The 18895-nt window shown below is 41.2% G+C and overlaps 1 protein-coding gene and 1 long non-coding RNA gene across 3 annotated transcripts in view; both read left to right on the top strand.

Moving 5' to 3' along the window:
* The window catches only part of rem2 (RAS (RAD and GEM)-like GTP binding 2), a 51968-nt gene that overhangs the window by 17327 nt on the left and 15746 nt on the right, over positions 1 to 18895 (top strand). The window lies entirely within an intron of this gene.
* On the top strand, positions 4764 to 10605 carry LOC308093844. Its single transcript, XR_013933902.1, has 6 exons — positions 4764 to 4860; positions 5061 to 5138; positions 6064 to 6125; positions 7275 to 7366; positions 7889 to 7972; positions 9676 to 10605. It is a non-coding gene; the product is annotated as an uncharacterized lncRNA (long non-coding RNA).

Here is an 18895-nt window from a genome sequence, read left to right as displayed (position 1 = left end):
TCAAATGTGAACCCAACATACATCATGAGGACATATATTATGTCAAAATACCAGCTACATCTTAATCTGGTGATTTCTATTTTCTTGATTATCTTGAGAATATGGATAATTTCTGGAACATATTTGAAGTTTTGTCGGTAGGCTCCACATTTGATAAAATATTGACTCAATATATGACTTTGGGAGGTATATAAAACCTTTTCATATGACACATATGTTATTCTTGTCATATTATGTTTTGATACAAAAATATTAAGATATTCGTATTAATTTGTGTAGAATACTGACAGTATCCATAGCATATCACTAAGTGAAAAGGTCCAGAATCCTTAACTTATAACAATGTATATTTCCTTGGATTCTCTACAGAATACGGACCAATGCTGATGCAAATGAGTTTTGTTGATATGTGCCATATGATATCTAGTCAAATATAGACCCAGTATCCTACAGAGGACATAGTATATTATACTAGGATTCCAGCTACATCTTATTTGTGTCATATATGCGTTCCAAATATGACCTTTGGTCTGGAAATGTCAGGTTATGGTAAAGACTACTCAATGTCAGGTAAATGACAAGTTGTTACACACAGCCATGATCAAATGAGAAACCTCCTCTCCTAGTTGATCTAAGCATACTGTGTACGCAGTGCATAACCCAAAGTCTGCAAATACTTTCAGTGCTCACATCCCCGGGTATGGACTAGTACTGTACTGATTACATCTATGGCATATCTTTGTGTGTCACAATTATCTTGGGTTCATATTATGTAAAATATTTAACTGATGTATAAGTTATGCAATGGGTCGAGCTCAAGAGCTTTAAGTGGATACAGTCTGTCTCACAGGTAGGGTCAAAATGGGATGGGGCTCACAGAGCCCAAGGATCCTTACCAGGGAAGCTAAGCATGCAGATCTGTTGTTTTTACCTTTCATAAACAACACAGAGGCAGCAAGCTTGTACATGTCCTTATTTCTGTATGCATTGCAAATGATTCTGCTTTGCTGGTAACTGGATAAAAACAGAACATCTCTGGGTAAAGACTAAAGACCCCCAGAAAGTATGCAGTTGAATTGGCTATGGGACAGCAAGCTGTCATTATATTTAGGGAAGTCTGAATGTTGATCAAGGCATACATTGGACTCTATCAGCGTTTCTCTTGAATTTAATGGTAGGTATTAGGTAAGTGTAAGCATTCAGTTAATCATCTTGGACGTGAACGAGACCAGTGTATAATCAGTGAGTCTATGGCCCTCTCTTGGTAAGGACCATGCTAAGTGATCAAGGCCTCTAGCAAGAACATCAAAGTTCCTTGATAAGTTCCATGAGGACACTAGCTTTGTATCCTAAATAGGAGGGCTAGTGTATCTATTCTGAAATGATAGAAACTGAGAGGACAAGTAGGGATAGGCCTATATTCCTCTAGTGGGGGGAGTAATGGAACACAATCCCCAATGCAGGCCTAAACTCGGGACTGCAATGGCGAGACAGACAGACAGACAGACAGACAGACAGACAGACAGACAGACAGACAGACAGACAGACAGACAGACAGACAGACAGACAGACGACAGACAGACAGACAGACAGTGTGTGTAAACAAAACACATACAGTGGTTGAGTACACAGTATGATGCTTTTCAAACATACAAAATAGGTGCATGCCGCTTGTACAAGGTGTTATTTTGTTGCACAAAGTATACAGCAGCATACTGCTTTGAAATAATGACCTCGGGTCTTGAACCCAGACTCCATGATTAAAGGCTTGTATACATATGGCAAACTGTTGACTATGCAAAGGTCTTGACCTCAGCTGTCAGGTATGGTCATTGTTAAACATCTATGGGGGACTATGGAAATGGGGGCAATTATCACCCATTTAATGATAAACGCACGCACGCACACGCACACACATGCGGAATATATTAATGTAATGAAAAAACTACAATTCACATTATAGATGTGACAGAACTTGTTACAGTGTATATATCAGCCCAACATACACTTGTTTTGGGGAAAAGTGGCACAGAAAAAAAAAAAAAAATCCTTTTAAATAAATATGCAAATATGGGTAAAATACTTAAAAAATTGGAACAATATATGGCAACCAGATATTAAACATAATTTACTGTATTCATCAATGCCTAACACAAATAATCATGCTTGAAATAAGTTAAAAAAAACGACATCATATATTCATTGACAGGTTATATAAGCAAATGATCAGCTGTAATGAAATCTGATTTAAACACATTTTAATGCCCAAACTAACTGAATATATTGCATATCAACAGTGAATGAATGTAGACGCCATGTTGTAGTTTCTGAAAAAAACGACACATACAGCGTGTCAATGGAAAGCACTTCCAAAATTAACTACAAGTCCCACAATGCATTGCAGACGTCTGTTGCTTTGTGGGTGCATGCCCGCCAAATTTCAGTTTGAAAAAACGAAATGCGATTGGCTGTGTGCTAAAGTGCCATGACGTTGCAGGCAGCTATTGGCTCTTGACTCATTGGAGCAGCAGTGAACCTTGAATGAACTCTGAGTGCGCGCAGTCAGTAACTCTCATGCAGGATGCAGGCTCTGTGATAGCTGAAGTGATTTAGGTTAAAACGAACTGAAATAAAGGCACTAAAAGACTGTTGGACAAGAAAGTAAGTTTCTACAAGCTGCTGATATATTTGTGGAGACTTTTGGAGACTTTTGGCATGCACAGTCACAGAGGTTGGAGCAGTGAGATAATATTACAGGTAATGCACAGCTTTTATATTTTCTCATGAAAATGCAGTGGTCCTTCATGTCAAGGACCCCCAAATCCAAAATAGAGGCTATTTGGCTGCAGACCCCCTTCTGAAAATATTTGCAACCTGAGCTTGTAGATCTGCTATTTTCAAATAGCTGATGTAATAGGGTGGTTAAACTGTTTTTTTCATGCTATATTAACTAATATAGCTAGGGAACCCCCTCAGAAAGCTCTGGTGGTCCCTCCCTGGACCCCACTTTGATAATCTACTGTGTGTATTTTTACTTAATTAAAGGCATAGGGGAAGTGATTTTCTTTGGTTAAAATAAGTGTTAAATAGCTCTATATTGTGATAGTACTCATTGCTATAGAGTGTTTGTTCAGTAACAGTGTTAAATAGCTCTATATTGTGATAGTAGCTATAGTGTTTGTTCAGTAACAGTGTTAAGTAGCTCTATATTGTGTGACAGTAATCATTGCTATAGAGATTTTGTTCAGTAACTGTTAACCAAACCGAAATGCCGATCTACAAGCTTGTAGATCTGCTATTTTTGGCTAATGTTCCCCTCAGAAAAGGAATTCTAGGTTTCAACAGGTTAAAAAAAAAAAGTTCCTATCACACAAACATGTGTTGGCCCCCCTGTAGTAACTCTGAGGACCCCCTGTTGAAGACCCCTGCTATACAGTACCAATGATTACTATCACAATATAGTACTTTAACCTTACAAATTGTTTGTTTTAACCCAAAAATATCACTTACCCTACCTTTAACCAAAATGAGCTGCCATCCAATCTCTTATGCTATTTCTTGTTTGTGTCTACCTTTTGGTGCAGAGACAGGTAATTAATAGAGATAGTAATAATCTGGGCAAATGCAAACAGTGAGAAAATAAGGCAAATACCATTACAATTGACCTTTACTAATGTAATCTAAATTATTGTAGCCTACTGTACACTGTGCCAATTGTGGCTGTGTTAAACCATCAGCAGTGAATATAATGACTCAGTACTATGAGTATATTTACACTATCAAGTGTGAATATGAATGAATAGTCTTGTCAGTGCAACTTAACAGGCATCTGTTACATTTCTGTGATGTCATGTCATAATAATTTATTTGACTGTATACAAAGATTAACGCGTTGATACACAATTTAACTCAGAGATACAAATGAACCATAAAGCCTGGTTTATACTTTGTTGCACAAGGTGCCTGTATTAAAAATGGCTGGTCTACAAGCTCACAATGTGTTGCATCACTTGTAGATCAGCTATTTTTGTGTGACACCAGCGCACACCTATGATGGGGCGTAATTGAGTCCATTTATTGGTACCATTCATACACTCTTTATTGCGTAGTCTTTACATGGGCCTGGGGGCCAGACCCAGCCCCTGGACCATCTCAATCCAAAAAAGACCCCCCAAAACATGTCAATTTTAAAAGGCAGCAGATTTTGAGAAAAATCATTTTACTCATTCCAAATTGGTGGGCTACTAGTATTTACAATTTTAATCCATACTTGCATTCCACTGGTGAAGGTAGCTGTACAGTATGTACTCAAATGGTCAATATCAAAATGTTTATAATCGTGAGACAGTCTGCCTTGAGTCCATATATTTAACATAATGGTGACCATTTTGAATTTAGATGACCACAGACATGTCAGTAGGCAGAGATCTCTGATCGTCTGGCTTTCCCAGACTATATTTGTTTCTAAATTATTATTGATATGTTTGACCAAGCATCCAATTATAATTAACATTATCTGCCTTCCACAGCACATAATTGCCTTGGACACCACTGTCCACTGACCTTGGTCTGGTCTTGGTTTTTAAATGCATCTGTTTGTGTGTGTGTGTGTGTGTGTGTGTGTGTGTGTGTGTGTGTGTGTGTGTGTGTGTGTGTGTGTGTGTGTGTGTGTGTGTGTGTGTGTGTGTGTGTGTGTGTGTGTGTGTGTGTGCGTGCGTGCGTGCGTGCGTGCGTGCGTGCGTGCGTGTGTGTGTGTCTGTCTTCAGCTTCCGAACGCTTCATAAGGAGGAGGTTACAACTGCTGTGATCCAGACAATAGAGGATTTCAGACACCAAAGTTGAGCCTCCACCAACTCCAAAGTAAGTTTTATATCAGGCTGTTAATCTGAGTAGTAATATGACCTTAAATTGGTTGTGATTTTAACAATTTGATGACCTGGCTTACCTGTGATCCTACTTTACTGAGGCACTACACTGTCTCTCTGCATGTATGTGATGTCTTAATATAATACACTTAGAGTTCATAACATGGTATTTGTGTTGTAATTTTCATTCACTAGGAGGCAGTGAAAAGATGGAGCTGGACGGGACCGGAGGACATAAAAAAGACGAAGACCCTTACCAGCAGGACAGATCGGGTGAGTTATTGCCCTGCTCTATTACTGTTGCATTTGATTGATCAAGTGTATTATCAATTGGCTTTTTATGTAAGGGATAATTAACAGTGAGGTGGTCATTACTGAGAAATACGCTAACAGGGTGATGCAGGACTTGAATAAACACACTTGAGTGAATCAAAGATTCTCTGTCTGGTGGACATATTTTATTTCCTTCCCAAAAAGTGGATTTTACACAAAATGTGGGGGTCTGAGAGGCTTCCCACCATAGACAATAGGCTTTCAGCATCATGAAACTGCCTTTGTTTAAGCGAATATCAAAATCATACTTATGTTTACTCAAGTGTAGTGATCATACTTGCAATGGTTCCCAAACTGGGGGTCCCCAAATGATTTGGAGGGTCCCCAGATGATTACCTTAGTGCAACATTGTTTTCTCACTCGACAGTAAAGAAACCAACATACAGTAAAATTGTATACAGGGTACCTGCACATTTATAAAGTTACAATTTAAGGACTTTTAAGACCTTTTAATACCTCGATAGCCGATCTAAAATGATTAGCTTAATGTGCAACATTGTTTTCTCACTCAACAGTAAACACACCAACATACAGTGTATACAGGGTATCTGCACATTTATAAAGTTACAATTTAAGGAATTTAAGACCTTTTAATACCAAATTGGCCAAATATTATGTAAAAAATAGGCAAATATTGTGAAATCAGCCGATCTACAAGCTCACGCCTAGCAGTGCTAGGCATTGTGAGCTTGTAGTTCGGATATTTTCACAATATTTATCTGTGGAACCGAGTCAAACTAAATGTAATGCCTACAATTCCAAGTGCTTGTCAGGGTGGGGGTCCCCAGTTCAAATATGATTATTTTGGGGGGTCAGGGCTGAAAAGTACAGTTAGACTGACACCACTGTATTAATGTCCCTACAGACCACCGTCCGTTAAATCTATAGAAGCCTCGGAGAGAGATGGCAGGTCCAGCCGGAGGACAGGTATGTTCCCACCCCCCCCCCCCCCCCACCTCTGAAATGCCTCTGTTTGTGAAATAACATAACACTTTTGTATCATGTTATGCTGAAAATATCAGTGCCCATACCCTAGGTGGGGTTGGCGAAAGGGCCTCTCTGTGTGGAGTTTGCATGTTCTCCCCGTGTCTCCTAGGGTAGATACCCTCACAAAAACATGCAGTAATCCTGGTCACTATACTGCCTCCCCCTGGCCAGGGGCACCTGATGGAGGGGAAAGGAACTGGTTGGAATAACGTGTTCCTTCCACGCGCTACATCCAACCAGGGAAACTCTCCCCTGTCAGGTGATAAGAAGGTCAGTTGGCTCTCATGCATTGAAGGAGGCATGAGCTCGGCCCTGGCCTCCCTAGGTTGGCAGAGGGAAGGTAGTGCCCAGGATTACATAGACAATTGGCACTGGGTGTAAAGAATGGGGTTACAAAATCGTGGGATAAACATTTTAGGAAAAAAATAATATTATGCTTAACTCTTTGACTGCGGACGACGCGATAACGCGTCAAGTGCTACTTTGTCCAGTTGGCCGTCGACGCGCTCGACGCGCTGGACGCGCGTTCATTGTTTAATCTCTGATTGCGCTATGCTGCTTAATATTCAATGTTATTCTCGAGTTCCACTTACTTCACGGACATCTGCATCCGGTTTCATGACCTGGATTCCGTTTCCGGTTTTTGATTCTTTTCCCCAGTCATTTTCGTCCAAAATAGGTAAATAAACGGTCTTTCACACGGTATGACGGACAAACGGACAGTTTCTCTTCTATAATCTATGGTCTGGGTGACGATCAGTCATCGCCGTCGTATATCACAACGTAATTTTCGCCGATCAAAACAATGGGGGGGACGTCACATCCGTTTTCATGTTTTTCCTTGTCTAATCTATGAAGAAGGGTGAGAGAGACCCAACGACATGATCAAAGCTGTCATGTGCTGCGCTCTAGTGGCGGACTTGTGCTGGGTCTTTACATTATGTGTCCTTAAATTATTTTCATGAGAAAAATTCAAAATATAAAAATAAAAAAACACGAAAATTGCTGGCACTGGGGGAGTACTTTATGAAAATACTCTGGCAGTCAAAGAGTTAATGAGGGGTATCTTAAAAGTGTGATTTTCCACAGCTTCCGTACTGCTCACAATGAGGTGGTGACCCAGGCTGTGATGCAGGCTATTCACGACTCAGAGCCCCAGTGGACCACCAGCCTAGTCAGAAGTAAGTCTGATATCACGTTAATTTGGGGACTTATGTCCTTAAATTGCTTGTAATTTTAACAATTGGATGACCTGCTGCTTACCTGTGATCGTGAGGTATTTTCTATGTATGCGTTACCTTGCTTACTGCAAGTCGCTCTGGATAAAAAGCATCTGCTAAATACCTACATTGTAGATTAGTGTTGATTTGACACTGTTAAAGATAACAGATGGCACACTAACCATCTAATATTGCAAAATGTTATATTGTTGTTTTTGTTAAAAAGGTAAGTTTTCTATTCAAATGGTAATTTCTATAGTGTTTGCTAAATAACAGGGGTCTCTTCTTGCTCTCAAATAAACAGAAAATAAATGTTCATCAGGAGAGTACCCCCATTTTGTTTGCCAGTTTACATTTTGTCTGCTCATTTCTTTGAGCAGACAAAATGTAAACTATCTGTGATCACTATCCTTTTGAGATGCCTTACTATAATACATTTAGAGTTCATAACTTGGTATTTGTGTTGTAATTTTCATTCACTAGGAGCCTGCAACAGGGCTTATGAGAACATCAAAGCCGCTCAGAAGATGGAACTGGATAAAGACCCTTACCAGCAGGAAAGATCGGGTGAGTTATTGCCCTGCTCTATTACTGTTGCATTTTATTGATCACGTGAATTATCAATTACCTTTTTTATGTAAGGGATATAACAGTGAGGTGGTAATTACTGAGAAATACACTGGAGGAGACAAAGCAGAGGGGTCATACAGTCCAAATGTTTATAGCTTGGGTTGTGTAGCTGCCATAATATAGCTCTGGTCCAGAGCTATATTAGTAGTAAAAAATAAACAATATACTAGTTTCACTACTCGCCAAAACAAAAACATGGGTTTCTGATCTTAAAGGTAGGGTAAGTGATATTTTTTGGTTAAAACTAAAAGTATTTTGTTAAAAGGTTAAAATACTATATTCTGATAGTAATCATTGCTATAGAGTGTTTTTTCAGTAACAGATGTCTCCCTGTCTCTCCAGCTCTTTAATAAACAGAAAATACATTTTTCGGTAGGTGTCAAAATCTCAGCCAATCAGGAGAAAGTACAAATTTTTTAGCTTAATTTGTATAGTGTTCCAGTTCCAATTTTGTCTGCTGCTCATTTCTTAGTGTCATCACTTCCATTTCACATTTCACTTGTTTAATCTGTATCCTAATCTGTATCCTGATTGAGTTCTCTGTCCTGGTTGGATAAAATTGAACTGAAACGAAAATGTATTTTCTGTTTAATAAAGAGGTGGAGAGACAAGGAGACTCCTGTTACTGAACAAACACTCTATAGCAATGAGTACTATCACAATATAGAGCTATTTAACACTTATTTTAACCAAAGCAAATCACTTACCCTACCTTTAAGCCTATTCTACAGATCTGTCATAGCATTTTTTTATTGTCCAGTCCAGATCGGTGGCACACTTGAGTGAATCAAAGCTTTTCTGTCAGGACGTTTTATTTCCTGGCCAAAAAGTGCATTTTACACAAAAGGTGGGGTTATAAAAGGCTTCCCACCATAGACAATAGGCTTTCAGCATCATAAAACTGCCTTGTTTCAGTGAATATCAAAATCATACTTAGGTTTTCTCAAGTGTAGTGATCCTACTCTCAATGGTTCCCAAACTGGGGGTCGGGGACCTTTTAATTACTTTAGTGCAACATTGTTTTCTCATTCGACAGTAAACAAACCAACATACTGTTTAACGCAGGGGTCTTCAACGTTTTCAGGCCAAGCTGAGAGAGAGTTGAAGCAGGGACCCCCTCTATATTGTATAAAATTGTGTTTCAGATAAACTTTTGCTGATCTTTTTTCTGGCTAAAGTTCTCCTCAGAAAAGGGATGCTAGGGTTCAAGTGGTTAATGTAAAAAAAAAAAATCATATCAAACAAAGATTTGGCGGACCCCCTGTAGTAACTCTGAGGACGTCCTCAAGTTGTGAGTTTGTAGATCAGCTATTTTCACAACATTTATCTGTGGAACCGTGTCAACTAAATGTAATGCCTCAACTCCTAAAATTCCAAGTGCTTGTCAGGGTGGGGGGTCCCCAGTTCAAATATTATGAAGGGGGGTCACAGCCTGAAAAGCTTGGGAGCCCTTGTCATAATGTACACCTGTTCATTTTACAGTCAATGGAAAATGCACTGTTCCTGGTCCAGAGGTTAGCGAGAACTTTCTAATGCTCGGGACTAGAGCTAGCCATAATATAACCCTCATACTGTATTTACTTATTTAGTTTTGTTGATCGCTTTAAAAGTCTAACCTCCTCTTCTCATCTGTTACACAGCTTTTCAAGAAACGGGTCAAGATTGGGCAGAAGGGAGGAGAGAGAGAGGACTTGGACTACCTCAGTGGTGCGGACGCGAACTTTGTCGAGAGTGATGAAGACAAGACTGCCTTTAAAATAACTTCACCAAAGTGGCGCGCCGGACGGCTGTCCAAAATAATGGCTTCATGTCAAACTGCCCTGGATGAAAACCGAAGGAAGTGTGTGGAGCCGAAGTCCAACCGTGTTCGCACAAACTACGAACTCTTCACCAGACAAACCCCCCTGCTGCAGAGGGCAAGCATCACTATCTGCAGGAGAGTGAGAAGGAAGAAGGCGACACTGGAGTGTAAAGCCTTTTAGTTATACACTAATCCACGGAGCGCTGCCCTGTAGGTAGCGCGCCATTGCTGCGGTGTCAGACTCAGTCAGCAGCTGTTGCGGTTCTGTCCGTCTGTTGACGTTACTCTTTACCTGCTTGGTTTAATTACTAAATAACTATACATCTTTGTAAAGTTAGTGTTAGTAAAAGTTAGTAAAAGTTAGTAAAAAGCAGGTAAAAGACTCAAGAGTAACGTCAGTGACTGCAGCTGACTGACACCGAGTCTGACACCGCAGCAATGGCTGCGCCACCTACAGGGCAGCGCTCTGTGGATTTGTGTATAGGCTACTGGACTCCTAAGCTTTTGGAAGGGAGTATAAATGGTTCCAGTTCAGTTTACTTTGTTTGATTGGCTTAGCGGCAGATTTGGACTGGAAACACGTGAAGGTGTCATTATGTTTCTGGTTCAAATCTGATGCTGAGCCAATCAAACAAAGCTATGGGGAACTGAACTGGAACACGAAACATTTATGCACCCTTTCAAAAGCTTCGGAGTACAGTTGTGCACAGTTAACGGTGGTGTGTGTGGATGTTTTTATTTTAATACTGTTTTTAGGAGTACAGTTGTGAACAGTTTAGGGTAGTGTGTGTGTGTGTGTGTGTGTGTGTGTGTGTGTGTGTGTGTGTGTGTGTGTGTGTGTGTGTGTGTGTGTGTGTGTGTGTGGATGTTTATTTTAATATTTTTTTAGCATCACTCACACCCCGTTCCGTTTAAAAAGTCAGTTCAGTTCTCCAGAGACTTCTGCCCAATCTTGACCCGTCGTTCCTACCTTGTTCCTAGTTGTGTGGAGAGGGAGTTTGGAAGTGCGTGTGTGGAGAGAGGGAGAGTTTGAGGTGTGTGTGTGGAGAAGAGTTTTGAGGTGTGTGTGTGTTTTGGAGGTCTTGGCCCCAGCTCTGTTAAAAAATAAATATTGCTCATTTGAAAGTGATTTTTTGTTGTCATTTTTAGCTTAATATTTATCTTCAAAGTAGATCGGCCATGGTTACAGGCCGTATCAATACAATAACCTGACATAATATGCAAGTGGTGTTTGGACTTCAAATATGGTTACAGGTCGTATCAATACAATATCCTGACATAATATGCAAGTGATGTTTGGACTTCAAATATGGTTACAGGTCGTATCGATACAATATCCTGACATAAAATGCAAGTGGTGTTAGGACTTCAAATATGGTTCCAGGTCGTATCGATACAATATCCTGACATAAAATGCAAGTGGTGTTTGGACTTCAAATATGGTTACAGGTCATATCGATATAATATCCTGACATAAAATGCAAGTGGTGTTTGGACTTCAAATATGGTTACAGGTCGTACTTCAAATATGGTTACAGGTCGTATCGATACAATATCCTGACATAAAATGCAAGTGGTGTTTGGACTTCAAATATGGTTACAGGTCGTACTTCAAATATGGTTACAGGTCGTATCGATACAATATCCTGACATAAAATGAAAGTGGTGTTTGGACTTCAAATATGGTTACCGATCGTATCAATGCAATATCCTGACATAAGCTGCAACTGGTGTTTGGACTTCAAATATGGATAGTGGTCATATCTTGACATTGGATATGAGTAACTAATCATCTCCACATATGACAGCTGTCCATTTCTGATGAGATATTTTAGACACTGATTAGAATTATTTCCCGAATATGGCATGTGGTAATATACAGTATCTGGGATGATACACTCCATATTCTATCAAGAATAAAAGTGGTCCCACATCCGTTGTTGATATCCTCCGACCATGAAATATATTTCAAATACTGTTCGGAGAGTATCCCATTTGGATACCATCATATTTGCATCATATCTGGTAATATTCGGGCAACGATATCTAGGGATTCTTGGGTTTTTTGCGCAGTGACAGTTTTCGCCAAATCTACACCAAATCTCTTCGGAACATAATGCGACGCGTTGTGAGCCTGTAGGCTCTAAGCATGAATACTTTGTGCTCTGCTGTTTTCAGCTCCTTGTTGGTCTGCACTCCTCAAATCGTTAATGCTGCACTGCACCTGGACTGCTCCATTTATTCAATATAGGCAACAGCTTATTGCTGTGGTGCCGTCGGTGCCCTGTGAGCCGCTATTGACACACTGATTATTACTGGTGCCAGACACCGACTCGCTTTCCTTTACCCTCTATTGTTCTGGACCCCGGGAGGAGTGAACCTCTGTCAGATTTTGAGTCCACGCTCTTTATGAGGCTTGTCTTGTTCCAGTGCACGCAGGACAGGTCTGACATTCACCCACAGAGCCTCCTGCCCATATTGTGCTCGCTTGCTGGTAAGAGAGCACCAACGGAGGGCGGATGCCTTTTCAGTGTGTGCCGCAGAGGATAGATAGGTCAGGCTGAAGCATTTCTCTCTCGACGAGGTGCTGGATATTGCTGACCCTCCCAGATACGGGGAGTGAGCCATGGTGCTATATCATACTATATTGGTTGCCTTCCTCCCTGGCAAGGCAGGCACTCTGCCAGGCACCAGAGCACACTACCACTTGCTGTTATTAGTCAGTACACAGTAACAAAACCATTAAGTACACATTCTACACCAGTAAAGAAGCAATGATAACCACGTTGCTCTTCTACTGGTATAAAATGGTTTTTTTGTTTGGTTTTATTTTGACATTGTACCGGAATACATAGTATTTTACTGTTTATAGACCAGCTAGCGACGGGGCTCTAAGGATGACGATATATTTTGGTCTCTCCATCCATCCGTCCATCTGCTTATCCAACACTTTGGTTCCAAACAAGATATCTTGAAAACTAGAGAGATTGCGGTCGACCTCCCCAGGTCATGCCAACCATTGGTTTGTCTCCTCAGACTCAGCTGGTCTACACTTTGTTTTTTTATGCTGGTCACATAGAGAATACATGGCATGCTTTACTATGATATTGTTTTTAATATAAAAATACAAAACTTTGCCTTTTCCCAAAAGGAGATGTGGCAGTGTCCATGGCACCATAAGACTTTGTGGACAAGCTACCTCCTTAGTCTGCACTTTGCTGAGCACATTTCCTAGTTTTAGATTAGATTAGATTTTTTAGTCCCACTGTAGTGTGAGAGCGGATTTTATTCGGTCATTCAAACCACTTTGGTCACTTGTGTGGTGTAAGGAGCAGCATCACTTATAGGGGTTAGATATATTTACACAAGAACTGAAGTATGACGGAAAACGAAATGCCATTTTCCAGAGATTTTATCTTCAGCTTTAGATATTGCACGGGATCATGAGTGATATCCAAACTGCTATCTGATCACAGAGCTTGCGTTGCATTGCCACTGATTCCAGAAGTCGCATTAAAAGACCAGTGTAACCGTAGCCAAGAAGAGTAACGTGACGGGAGGCAGAGAGAGGCTCCCGTCTGTAGTATCTGTTTTCTATAGGAAATTTAGACTCACAAGTCAGTCACTAAATGATTCACTCAATTCGAGACTGAGGACAATCTCCCAGTGTTCAATGTTTAACCTGTGTGGAAACAATTAGAGAGTAAAAACAAATCTGTAGAACCCAATCCAAGCTCTGGGGCAGCCCTTCATATTTGGGTGGCGGCCGTTTGATCCCCGGCTACTCCTGGCTTAGTTTTGATCCCCGGCTACTCCTGGCTTAGTTTTGAAATGATCTTTGAGCAGGACACTGAACTTCAACTGCTCCCATGCCGCTGTTCAATAGTTAGAGTACAGCTGTACGAAGGCCGCAGAAGCCGAGAACGTTTTTTTACCGCTCATTAAATAAATATAGTTGGGAGCATTAAGACGGTGTGCGGAACTTCTCCCTCTCTACAATGTTATCTATTCTGACCCAGCACCCGTTGAAATAGACGACTTATGGATGTGCGTGCACCTCTCGACCGCTGTTCAATAGTTGGCCACTGCTCCTAATTAGTTAGGATGGTTAAATACAGGGGGGAATTCCAGGTATGTGCAAATATTGGCAATACTTCAACTAAAGGGTACACATTTATTTATAATTACTTTGCATTTAAAAATTCCTACACGATTGGTATGTAGAGAGCTCTATATTATAGAATTCTCTAGGACTAGAAGGAACATGGTTGCTTAATAGCGTTTCCATGTACTGGATATAATGTATGTGTGTATATGTTTGCATATTTTTGAGCATGCCCTGCATTGTTTGTGTGTGTGTGTGTGTGTGGGGGGGGGGTAGACGAGGGCGCATTTCCATGTGAACCTTTTAAGCTGCTTTGTGCTGACCTTGCTGCATCAACCGCTGTGAAGTATTTTAATAGAGCAGGGATGGTGTTCCAGTCATTGGGGAATAAGTTGTGTGATGTGGGATGCGCACACACACACACATACAAAGGCATACTTGCATGCATGCACATGGACAAAGTAGACATTCACAGACAGCCTCAAAGGAAGACATGCGCACAGATATATACAGAGACAAAGACGGAGAGAACAGGACAACATGTATGTGTGTGTGGAGTGTGCATCATGTCTGTGCTGGGTGTGTGGGTGTAAAATATGCATGTGTGCATCAGCGTACACTGTGTAATTGTGTACATTTTAGGGATTGGGTGGGTACACTTTAACCGTGTACACAAATGACACTAAACTGTCTGTTTAGGACAGATTTCACTAGCAAGGACCACACTAGGATTTGATTGAAGAAAACATAAAATGAATGAAACAAACAAAACAAAATTAATGAAGCCAAAGTAAGGGCCAGGGACTTCAGCTGAGTCTTCAAAGCGGAGTCTTCGATGATGAACTTGATGATGAGTTGGGCAAGCTTCGAAGGGGGCCTACCATAGCTCCTGGGTATGACAAACCCCTACAGGGCCCTAAGGAGAGGAAAGGCTAGAGAGAGTAGCAGGGTGGGTGGGAGGCTCTGCAGAATTTGAGATATAAAAAGGGGGAAGAGGTTAAGGTGAGCATTTATAGGTGAACGGAAGTGACCTGCTTCTGAGCTTCGACAGAAATGTGAAAATAGCTAATGAAATTAATAAACATAATTGTTTCTTGAAAAAAAACGAAAGCTGTAGTAACTACAGGGAAATACAACATTGAAAATTGGAATGTATGTGCACAAAACATTGGAATGTATGTGCACAGAAGCTTTTAAATGAGTTTACTAATGGTTGCACTGCATCTCCCTTTCTTCATGCACAAGCACATACTGTATATGGAGGATAATTTATCAGGATAAAAATGAGGGGAGGTATCGTTAAGGTTAAAGCATTCAAGGTTTCTTTATCGTTACATCTTGTGTACGGTTACATAAGAGTAAAATAATTGTATTGTTCCTCAGACAGTGTTGCAGGCAGCAATAATAGTAATAATAGTAAACATAACAATGAGAAAGTATTAGATGAATAAACAAGGAATAATCAAGAATCAGAGAGCAGCAGTATCACAGCAGTTTGTCTATTGGTTCTACAGTAGCTCTTCAGGTGCTTGAAGGTGCTGTGTGTTAGGGAAGTTAGGGAAATATTTCACCGATAAGGGATCCGTGAATAACCATCTCCACATAAAACATGGAAATGTTGATTTGGACAATCAAGTATGCATGGTGGCTGACATTAGATGCTTGGGCAGGTATCTTTGGCATCCACATGCTGATGCCAAAAGCAACCCTTTGCATTCTACTGTATGCTGATGAAGTTATCAACTTGGAAATTGACCATGTGTAATTTCATCCTGGATTATAACGGATTCCCTACCTAACTGAGTCTCAGGCACTCCGTCAACAGCCATGGGCATTGCACTGCTCGGTGCGGGCACTGACTGTCGGCATACCTGCCTTGTGGTTCAATTTGTTGAACCTTGAGTCGACAACGTCCATATTCCCTCGTTGTCAACATAGGACACAAAATGACGTTTTGGCGTCAGCATTTCAATCAGTTAATTCATCAACCAGTGCACTTCGCAGAGAACCAATAACATCTGCCAGCTGGTTTGCAGAAATGATCAATAAAGACATGACCATTGGCTGAGTTGGATTTACCAGGCTTTAGATCTCTGCTCTGAGCGTCTGCCTGTACGTTATTCAATTAAATTTGTATAGATATGGTGCTACAGTTAACCGGTGATGGCGGCCAATATTCTGAGCATACATGTTTACAAATAATGCCCACCCCAAGTACATATGTTATTATTATTTGCATTTCATTGAGCTTAAATCATTTATTTTATATATATGCTGCATTGCTGAAGTGTCTGTTTGTATGATACTATAATATTGCACATGATTTGTTTATAGTGTGTGTGTGTGTGTGTGTGTGTGTGTGTGTGTGTGTGTGTGTGTGTGTGTGTGTGTGTGTGTGTGTGTGTGTGTGTGTGTGTGTGTGGGTGGGTGGGTGGATAAGGGGTGGGGTGGGTATTAACAGATGGCCTGCTCAGTGAACAGAGGGAAGCTGCCAAGAGAGAGGGAGAGAGAGTGGGGGAAGAGTGAGGGAATGGACCTCGTCTTGAGTTACTGTGTCTACTCTCTAGCCTTTCTAGAAAGACACTTTGGCAATTCCCAAATGCTTCCACCTACCCATCTGTAGTTAAATATTTGTCCATTTACCCACTTCAGTATCCTCTGTGCAGTCTCTTAAATAACTCCTACTCGAAAACTAATTGGCTAGCTACTGTAGCTGCTGAGCAGAAATGGAAATATTTTTGATTCGGCTGTTTTGGAACTTGCAAAATGAATTCTGTGACAAATGTAAAAGACAGTGCCTGTGTTTGCTGTATTTGATAAACCATCGCAATGTTTGCCTGTCTGCCTACCTTTTATGGTAAAAGTTTGTAGGGTCGGCCATAGCTGAATGGGTTTAGAGGCCGTCTGGGAATCAGAAGGTCCACGATTAACCACTAACTGCTCTCTGGGTGCTGTATTAATAGTGCCCACTGTTCCTAATAGTTAGGATGTGTAAAAGCAGAGGACGAATTTCACATATGTACAAATGTACAGTGACAAAAATAGAAGTGGTGATTAAATACAATTATTATAAAAGCCTCATTTATCAGACTTGACCAACCCTGTCATTTGCTCTTTTGTTTAGCGTTGGAAAAAGTCCATGCCAAGCATGGCGATCCTTCTTGCCGCAGAGACATCGTTTATGTCCATCGGTGTCTCCTTTAAATCGGTGTGGTCGCCATATCTTCCATGCTAGCTATCGCCGGGTTTAAAATAGCCATGCACAGATAGCGTTGCAATCGCCTGCCACGGTTATGGTCCAGAGGGGAATACATTTTCGTATGTCATGATTTGTTAAATACCTTCCGGTCTGAAGAGCTTTTCCGGTGGCTTCCTCTTCTCAAATTTTAAAGGGCTCAATAACAGACTGTGTCTGGAGCTAAATTATTATGGAAGAGATATGGCTGGCCTGAGAGACTACTGTGTCTCGGCTTGACGAAAAGCCACTTTGTTACTTTATTACAGTTTTCCTCCCAAGAGCCCTCCATCACAACGCCTACAATCGATGTTCACTCTGTGTTCCTCCTCTTCATGCCTACAAAGCTTATATCGTCCTTCTCTCGCACTCTCTCTCCCTCTCTCTCTCTTGTTGTTTCTCTCCCCCTCCACCTTCTACTCCTCCTCCCATCACTCGATCAGACAGTGACAGGTGGCCGAGCTCATTTCCGCGCCAGTAGCCCCTCTCCTCTAGTCTCATCTTGGCTCTTTGTTTTTTCCCCCTGCACTCTGTCAGGGAGATAGAGTGCCAGGGGCTCATCATGCATTTCCTGCTCTCGGGGGCTGGGCCGGTCCCCGCTGGCCACCAGACAGGATATGTGTGAAATCTTTACATGTCTAAAGCTCTCCGGAGAGGGTTGGAATTCACCTTCAGTGTCATGGATGTAGGACATATGCGGCACACAAATGTAGGCGTAGCCCAGTCTCAAAAGCCCTACGTGCGGATAGTGAAACTACTGGTCTTATAGCGGTTTATATTGCTGCCATACCCTTTCTGTCAACTCATCGCTCATCACGGCTGGCTCCATTGTTCATTGTTTGGAGAAGATACAGTCAATAAAAATGTCTTTCATTTGGAATTTGGCCCATGAGTATTTGATTTAATTCTGTCTTTTTAGTTGGCTTCCAGTATTGAGATTAATCACACATAAATGAATGAATGGCCGCCTTGTGAATATGGCCAATGGGGTTTGGGGTGTGTTCTGCTAGACTGGATAGTGACATAATTACAACGTCCCCTTCGATTCCTTGTGGAGACCTGTGTTCCATGTCCTTCCTCCTCGCTGCCCTCATCTTGTCCTGTCTAAATGATAAAACTGCCTACGAAATAGAAATTATTACCATGGGATGTTGTATCTGTTATTCCCACTGATTTTGAACGTGTTGAACTCCCAAAACATGAAATGTAGTCTTCATAACAAGTGTGATCTACGGTATTCTATTGGCTCTTTGACGCTGCCTCATTGACAATAACCAGTAGATTTATTTTGTGACTTTCAGGGACCACAATTTCATTTTCTTGTACTCAACTGTCGTCCAGTCAGTGAATATAAGTTGTTATCCAGTCAGTGAATATCAGTTCTTTGTCCGGGTTGCTCAGTCGGTAGAGCACTGAGCCTTTGGACCACAAGGTCATGGGTTCGATCCCGGGCACCGCCAACTCAGCGTATGAGTAGCATGGCTTGGGTGCGGCAAGTTGTGCGGTAAGTAGTGGGAGCTGATGACAGGTGTTGCACTCCACCTCAGCAATCCATCTGCCAGGTGTCTAGCGCATTGTGAAACAGAGATAGACTCCCGCACTCTGGCAATAAGCCTCTCCAACTTACTTAGCCAGGACAGTGAATGTCACTTGTTATCAGTGGTGGAAAGTAACTAAGTACATGAACACATTTTAGGAATTTTTACTTTAGTGGATTAT

Source organism: Gymnoscopelus braueri, assembly GCF_963280865.1.
Source record: "Gymnoscopelus braueri genome assembly, chromosome: 10".
NCBI lineage: Eukaryota > Metazoa > Chordata > Actinopteri > Myctophiformes > Myctophidae > Gymnoscopelus > Gymnoscopelus braueri.
This window is presented reverse-complemented; position numbering and strand designations above follow the sequence as displayed.